Source organism: Furipterus horrens, unplaced genomic scaffold, assembly GCF_987537825.1.
Source record: "Furipterus horrens unplaced genomic scaffold, mFurHor1.1.pri manual_scaffold_9, whole genome shotgun sequence".
In the NCBI taxonomy this organism is placed as follows: Eukaryota; Metazoa; Chordata; class Mammalia; order Chiroptera; family Furipteridae; genus Furipterus; species Furipterus horrens.
In genome coordinates this window covers 68,783,855-68,793,334 of record NW_028327179.1, presented here as the reverse complement: position 1 = coordinate 68,793,334, position 9,480 = coordinate 68,783,855, and positions in this window count along the sequence as shown.

Below are 9,480 nucleotides of genomic sequence, written 5' to 3'. Positions count from 1 at the left end.
AGTCTCCCAATCCATGATTTTTCCCATTGGTATAATAGATTGAATAGTGTGAGTCTCTTATATTTGCTGGCCTTTCAAGTTGGGAGATTAGTCAAATTCCAGAATTCTCTAATCTAAACCTAACCAAGTGACTAGAGTTTGCTAGGAGGCCTAATGTTCTAAGTTATGTAAATTAAAATGTTTCTGAGATCTTGGAGAAAATTCACTTTGGAAAGTTCTTTCTATACAGATGGTTGGAAATAAGATTTGTAGGATCCATTGTGCCTCCTCCCTGGCAGAGTTATAACATTATGTGGTAAAGACAAGTCCTGAGACTTGAAGTCTTTTAATTGAGAAGCCCTGAAGTAGTTACAAATGAATTTCCCTACAGTGGCTGAGGGCAGGGTTAAATGGGTTCTGAGTTTCTTCCCACCTTAAAGATTATAATTTTTAAAGAGTAAAATTTACACAATACTATAGTATCACATATCATTATCATAACCTTTGCAAGCAAACTTTACTTTTACTTTTCTAATACTGAAATAATTTGTCCTTCTCCATAGTTATTTCATAATCTTTTTAAAAGATGAATATTGTACTGTATTGAAAAGAAAAATCAACAGCTGAGCTCTCCACATACTTGGTATATGTATTTCTATTTTCTTAATGGCAAGTGATTTTGTATGTGTCTGTGCATATGTGTATGTATAGAAGAGTATGTGGACATGGGTATATTTATATAATGTTCTCAGTTCACCTTTTCATTGTCTATTTAAGGTTTTAAAGAAAGTAAAGAACAAGACAAAAATAAAAATAATTTATTAAATTTATTAATGGAATTTTAACTAAAATTTTCCTCAATTTATAAATGTTGTAAGAAAAGGATCACATTTAACCTTTCTAAAGAAATGAACCAAGCTTTTCTATAACAACTTTTTATACTGGTTCCATATGGGTGACCTTTTATTTCACAGGGTATAGTATTTTTCTGTTATATATGACATCTACTACTGTATGTCATCTCAATAAAGGACAATAAAGTGATTCCAGAGTTTTCTTCTAAACTTAGTGACCAAGTTTCTCTTACTGTGACAAATGTTTATGGATTCTTCTAATGATACATCTGGTTTAAAGCTAAAATACCAAGAGAATACAGTTCTCTTTTGTAAAGTTCCCAAGGTTTTTCTGTAATAATCAATTACCATAATGAGTTTTTTTTAAAGCTTCCATTCATCATTTTCTTAAAATATATAAACTACCAGGATAAAGATAAATAGCCATAGCCAGCAAACCCTGAGGCACTCTACCAAAAGTTTCCTTTAAATCAAAATCAACTGGAAAACATATTGGGTTTTATTTCAAAGTCAATTCTTCTTAGGCTTTAAAAAATGCATAAAACAAAACAGTAGTAAAAGAAAATCCATGACAAATTAGTTTCACAAGAAGACAATGTATCATTACCACAATCATTACAGTGTACAAATATTTGTTAAATGCATCTCACTATCCAGCTTTTATACTATTAAAACTGGAAGCTAACTCCTTTCATGGGTCTTCCCTCACCTATTAACCTACTATCTCCTTCTATTTTTAGACATATAGTTACCCAAATTGGGAGTTATTTGGGAAGTCTGCCTATATCAAAGTTTCTCAAACTTGGTAGTGTTGTTATTCTGGGAGGTAGAAATCTTTGTTGTGTGAAGCTCTCTTGTGCACTGTAGAATGTTCAGCAACATCTCTGGCCTCCATCAACCAGCTACCAATAGCAGACAGCGCCCCCTCTGAATTGTGACAAAACTGTCTTCAAACATTTACAAATGTCCTCGTGGGGCAAACCCCCTCCTATTTGAGAACAAGTGCTCTCTATTTTCCATAAATATTAAATGTGAGAGAATTCAGTAGAATATTCTGGTAGCATAAAGATGATATGAAATTGAAAGAACTAGGGCAACAGTAAGATGATTCAGTTTGTTGAACCTTGAAAGAGATGAAATTGGGTGAGATTTGGATAATTATGGAAGAAATAATAATGAAGGCATAGAAAAATTTCCTATATGGTTTAGTCATAATTGTCTCTTTTTACATTACTATTTCTTAAATGTGGACTTTCTGAAAGATATATTCTTCAGTTTTTCTTATCTTACATCTCATGTCTTTACCATCAAGTCTAGGAAGCCATTTTAACCTTTATGTCTCTTCCTAACTTAAGACTTAAATTCAAAATAGCTGCTGTACACTTTTATCCTATGGATTGAGCGTCGGCCTGTGAGCTAAGTGTCGCTGGTTCGATCTTCCAGTCAGGGCACATCAGAGAAGGAAACTCTGACTCCAAAAAACCTCCGCTGCCTTGCGGCATACCTCTTCAGGGGAAAGGCTAAGGGAGTAAACCCCGACAGAAAATCCGGAGCCGGAGTCCCTAAGGCAGTTTGACGTTGTAGTCAACACCGGCAACTCCTGCGGCGCACCTGAAGCCAAGCTGTATTGACTCCGTCTTTCCCTTGGACCCTTCAGCTGCGAAGAGAGGGGTGGTCTGCTGCATGGGCAACAGCAGACCTTCCATATCACCCTGCCCAGGCTCTGTAGCTTCAGCTTCACTGGAGAGGACACTCCAGCGTCATCGCAAGATGTCTATTCAACACGGGAGGAGACAGATACCGTGTCACTCCCGAGTCGGACTGCACAGCCATTCTCGGCGGTGCAGATGGACTCTTAAGAAGCTACACCATCGTCTCTCGAGACGGACGGCTGCCGACCGACGACTCTATTAAATTGCAATTTTTGCCCAAGCTGCTATTCTTCCAGGCTTCAGGGCTCCCAAACTTGTGTTTGTAGTCAGAAGGATTTTTTTTAGTTAAAGAAAAATTGCATTGCTTATCCTTGCCCTTACAGTTGATTTTCATGCCATTATAGCCTATATCCTACCTGATAATGCAGAACAGAAAGAACACAAAGCTTTGAAATAAAAAAAAAATAAGTTCAGTCCTAGCTTTGCTATGTTCTAGCAATACAACATCAGGTGTGACATTTCTGAGTTTGAATTTCCTACTGTGTAAAATAAAGCTTCCTCCAAAGGTCTTTATGCACCTTAAGTAAAATACCAAAGTGGGGGAACCACCCTCTAAAATAAAATTCTTTAATATTAATTTAATAAAATAGACTGTTTTTCCCTATTGTTGCTGCTGCTACTCTGAATGAGGTTCCTGATCATATCACTGTGTTATATATTTTCTTTCAAACTTATATTCCTACTACTCATCAACCCTATGCCATTGGTGAGGATCTCCTACTAGTTATATGAAATTGCCTGCTTCATAATGCTCTTAGTAATAACAGGCCTTTCTCCTTCTCTTTCCTTTCCTTTTGCCCTTACTCTCCCTACCTTCATTTTTGTTCTTTTATTTCTGATAATTGTTTTAATGTGCATTCACATTTACTAAATACATCAATCATTTGTTAATATCTTTATTATAATTTGTATTTATTAATTTGTGAATTGCCTATGACCTTTACTCATTTTTCCTCTTTCTGTATTCTTTTATTCAATGGCTTATAAAAAGCCTTGATATATTAAAAATATTAATTCTCATCCCCTCATGCAGAAAATTATTTTTTAGTTTGTGAATGGTATTTCTAAAGAAAAGGGGAAAATAATAAAATAAAAGATTGATAGAATTTACTATATTAAAATATGAACATTTTGAAAGTTGCCCTATTTTACCTATATTAAAGAATAATTTCCTAACATTAAAAATATGAAAATATGGGGGTACATAGAAAAACATAAGGGAAATACAACATATATTAAATAATTATTCACAGCAATGAGATCATTGATGATTTTTATATTTCTTTGCAGATTTTTAATTTCTCCTAAATTTTAATGAATACATAATGCTATTGTAAACAAAATAAACTAAACAAATATAATTTTATTTGTTTTTTAAAAGCAGGTAAGCAGTTTTTCTTAGTTGGGATTCAGCAAATTCTACACATTGGATACTCCTAATACTTGTTTCATGTAAGTGATAGCAATTTTAAAAAGACTCCTTAAAATATTATTTTTAAAATCTAGAGGTTCTCAACCTAAAGCATGATAAAATATTCTGGTTACTCATGTCCTTAGCAAGAGTCTGATTCAAAAACATACTAGGCTGGGAACTACAATAATTAAGTTTGAATTCAGCCCTCATACTTATTAAGAATATTTCCTTAGTCAAACCACCAAGATTTTATAGTTCATTCTTCTCTGTGTAAGTAACATATCTACATCTCTTCCTTATATTGTGGATGTAATGAACTCAAAAGAAGAAAAAAAGGGAATTAGAAAACAAAACCAGCTAGTCTTAAATGGTTTGTATTTTAGCAGTGTTTATTTGCTTGCAAAAGATTTTGTTTTCCAATGAAGAATTGCATGTAATGTCAAATCATCATGCATAATAGGATACTCCTTTAAAATATTTTATATGATTATTAACATCAACAATTGTTCTCCATGTATTTTATCAATATTCATTGGCTATTTTACTATAAAAGCTTCTCATTCATTTTTCCTGTCATATATTTTCAGAGAAATAGTTTAGATAACCCTAGCCAGAATCCTGAGTTCCAAACAATAATATCTAAATTGTTCCTACAAATAAATACAAATATGTACCATCACAATTAACCTTTAAACTGAAGACATCACCTGCACATCTGAAGGAAAGTAAGAGTCATCTAAAAAGATAGGCATAGGCCTACCTTATGGCTCAGCGTGTTCAGTGTTAGCCTATGAACTGAAAGGTCGCTGGTTCAATTTGTTAAATTCCTAGTCAAGGAGGGCACTTGCTGGGACACTGGACTTGGTTCCCAGTTGGAACATGTGAGAGACAACCAGTCAATGTCTCACACATTCATTTTTCTCTTTCTCTCTTTCTCCCTCCCTTCCCCTCTCTAAAAAATAAGTAAAAAAATTTTTTTTAAAAGGTGGGTATAAGTCTGCTCCTTCAAATTAGTATCTTTGGAATATCATGGACTTTGCAAGACATAATTTTTAAGTAAATTATACTCAATTTGGTACTTATTTATGGGGGTGGAAATGACTGGGTTGCCTCAAAATAAAATATATCCTATGACAATGACTTATACAGAACATTGAGTTTATGGAAAAAGCAGTGGTCCAGGGAAATAACTTCTTTATTTATGTCCAGGATTTTAAAAGTTCTATATTTAGTTTTAATATCATGATGAGTAGCATTTTCCCTCCATGATAAGCCTCATTACACTGCAGCATGTACAGTATTTGCCTTATTTAACAATTTTTATCAATCATTTTAAAATGGGCAATGCATTCAAAAACAAAAAACATGTAATAGAGTTGTACTTTAAAGCTTCTCAGATCTACAAACATTTGCATTAAATTCTAATTAATAATGAAAAATACACTCAAGAAGTATTTTGGTAAATTTTGAGCCAATTATATGATTTACTCAGAAACCAGACAATGATTGTTATTTGTATTAAAAACTGCAATTCTTATTCATGACAAAAATATTTCTGTTTTTCACTTTAACAATTATTTACCTTCTCCTATATGGATTTGTCAAATCTGTGTAAAAAAAAAATCACATTCCTGTCACTTTTAGACTCTTCCTTATACTTTGTGCCAAAATAAATTTTTCCCATTTTTCCACAGTGTGAACTGCTCTCAATCAAAAACTCTAATCTAAATTCCTCTTAATATGTGAATATGCAGAACATGTAAACAAACATAGCAATAATGTGGAAAGTTTCAGCACCCCTTGTTATTTCTGGACAAATAACAAGGGAAAGAAAAATGATGAAACTTGTGCTTATATTCTTCAAAGTATCACTTGTTTATTTCATTGTCATATTTTAATTCTTCCTCTTCCTTTTCAGCTATTCATATTTGAATTATATTCATATTTATCTCACCCTTGTTTTTATTCATATCATTTATAGCATCTTCTGTTTTAGATTCATGTTTTACAAATTTTTACTTATATTTTCCTTGTATGTTATTTTAAAATTATTATTTAAAAATAAGCTTTATAGTAGATGATAGGAGGTGAATATAAGCTTTGGTCCAGTCTCTGATTCTGAGCAAATATCTTAAGTTATATGGGCATTAGTGGCTCTGTGGTAAATAAAAATATTTTGGGTTAAATACTAAAATAAGATACTATGAAATTGGGAACATATTTTGTTAAAAAGTATTTTCATCTCTTTTCAGTAGAAAATTTATAATTTTGTGACTAATGTAATACTCAAACAACATCTATTTTTAAATTCATTTATTGTATCTCCCTCTACTAGAATATGTTACTTGAAAGAATAAGAATTTTGCTTTACTCACAGTTATACTTACATCATTAATACGGTGTTTTGGTATAAGGTAGAATCTGAGAAAGAGGATGTGGAACTATATGAAATTAACAGATATTCACATTTCTAAAATATCTTAGCAAATCTCATCAGTTGAAAAAATGTTTTTGTTTTCATTCAGCTATATTAAAAATTGCTTCACTAATATTTAGGAATCCAGGAGAAGAGAATCCCACCATAAGTCAATAGTCTCAGATGTTCTTAAAAGGATAGCTTTTATTTTTTAAAGAATAATGATTTAAATTTATCCACCTTATTCTGCCACACTGATAAGCTATTGAAAAATAAAAGGATTCGCATGGGTCAGTCATAAAAGGCCATATTAGACTCCTCTGGGGTAATTTTTCAAAATGGTGTACAGTGTTTTAACTGCATGCTTGTGATTGACATTAATTGGAGTAATGCAGCTAAAACCACATATACCTCTTTTTTAAAAAATGTATCTCTAAGTGGACTGTCGCTAATACTTGTAGGTGATAAAATGGTACACTTTCTTTCTAGACATATATACATTATCATGTTTATATCAACATAATTATTAACTTTTTTTGTACCATTATAGCTGGGTTTTTATTCTATTATCATTTTCTTCTTAATAGCATAAAGGCCAGATTTTCAATGAAAGTTTTTAGAACATTTTAAACTGTATTTGATAGTGATAAGACAGTGTTGTCTTGATAAAAAAATTATTTTTATATGTGCATTTGCATTAGAAATCAACCACTGAGACATTTATGTCCTGAATATAGCTTTTTAATATAGAGATCTAGCTTGGAAAAAATATGGCAGTGTGATGACTGTTAAAAAATAAATTATAGTCTCAGCACCTTGCTGACCTAAAGAAATGATTTTTAATAAAACAAGAATAAACATTTAAACTTTTTTGCACAAATATATTAATTATGACCTGCAATGTGGCTAGAGTCCTAAATTTCTTCTATATATGTGGTATCTACTGTGCCAGATTAAATAACTTCACCAAATGGGCAAATGTTCACCAGAGACTAATAAAGTCAGCTGTTCCATAAAATGAAGAACTGTTACATAGTTATTCATTTCAACAGTTCCAAAATAAAAAATAATTGAAAAAAATGAACAGGGTAAATACATTAGGATCTTTCAATTTTTTGCTTGTGTTTAAGCAACAGTTTTAAGATATTTTAGTATCAGAGGATCTAAGCACTAAGAAGAAGGTCGTGACCCCATAGTCTAACTTTTTCTCTCATTTGCAGATGAACAAATTATATAAATTATTAAATACATTTTCTTTATTAAAAATTCTATTAATATGTGTTTCTAATCACTATTACATTTTTAAAATATTTTTCAAAGATAATTTGTACAGATAGTTTATAGTCTGTGAGAAATAAAGACATAAGCTTCTCCCCAACCACACACTCATATGAATATAAAATGATTAAACAGTACTATCCTTAAGTATTTAAAAGTTTCTCCTTAGAGGAGAGTATATATAGTGACAAGACAATATTTAAGACACTAATGTCATAGTCACAACTCAGGCAGAGACATAAGAAACTGCCTTTGCAGTCAGCTTTGAACATGATAAGACTGATCCTCTTCTACTATTAGATACCTATGGGCACCATGTTATCTGCTTGGGTCTCCAATAGTACAATCAGAGAACTGTCAGCTGACATTGAAATCTCCATGGCTAATAGGCAGTAGAACACAATGAAGCACATCAACAACTCTCATTGGAGACTATGAGGAAAAAAAGTGTGTATCTGTAAACAGACTGAGGGGCCATGACAGGAAAAAAGAAAAGGGAACAAGAGAGGTTTGTCTACTACTGCAAGAAGCAGTCACTAGAGGGACCCCAAGGGTCTATACAAAAGTTGAGAGGTAGATGAAATGGAATAGTGAACAATTTTATGAAGCTTTACTTTTTCCACTACCTTCCTACCCATCCACCTCACTCCCAAAACTGTGCGGGTTGGAATAGATCACTTGAACCTGAAGTAAGGTTGTCCTTGTATGCTGTTTTACATTTTTTTAAGTATATTTTATTGATTATATTGTTACAATAGTTCCAATCTTTTCCGCTTTGCTCCCCTCCGCCCAGCACTCCCCTTCCCCAACAATCCCCTCCCCAAGTCCACGCCCATGGGTCGTACATACAAGCTCTCCTGCTTCACCCTTTCATATATTCTTCTTTTTTAAAAAAATAATTAATTAATTAGTTAAATATTTTAACAATAAAAAATAACAATCCCTCCCTCTCAGATTTAAGACCCTTTACAATCTTATAAAGGACAATGGACGAAGGTCTCGAGCTCCTCTAGCTGCTTCAAGCTGGACATGGTCATCGTCCTACCTACCGTTGGGTCAAGAAATCCCTAATAAGAGTGGGGGTGTGGAGGGGAGGGTGGCCTTCCCACAAGGGGAAGGATCGTGCAGACTCCAGGTTGGTTGGCTGTCTCTGGACAACGGCATGCTTGGTTTAACAGGCTGGCATCCTTGTTGTATTCTGGGGGCAACAGGGTTAAAGGACATCATTCAATTCGTAACCACTAGATGACAAAAGACAGGTATTAATTTTTCAATGTTCCACATTAGGGAAAAGAAGGGCTTCTTTGGAGGAAGGTATGCCAGGTACATCTCACCTGTCCAAAACCCTTTTGCCCATTATACTTAGTTTGAACTGAGGAAAATATTTTTGGTTTCCCCCCTCTCAGGCCTCTGGGCTCTTTCTGTCCAAGCCATTAGGATAGAAAAGAGAAACCAGTTTTAAAGTGAAGCCCACAGACCACCCCGTTCTTCATGAACCCAGCCACTTAGTTCAGCCAAACCATTGAGTCTCAGGAGGCAGCAATGCAGACAGGATTAAGTGAGGCCTATATGTACAGACAATCACTCAGGTAATGAGATCGTAGGCTTATGCCCTTTGAAAACAGAAAACACATGTTAATTTATGTAACATAACCCACATATAAGTCTCTAAATCTGTAGGACTCTCTTATCGGAAAGACATCCAGTTGCAAGGCATTTGACATTCTTCTTGCCTGTAAATTAAACATCTTTGATAATGCCACAGACATAGTTTAACTTTCAAGTGAAAACAAATTTTAAATGAAAAGAAACTTAAAAGACGGTTAG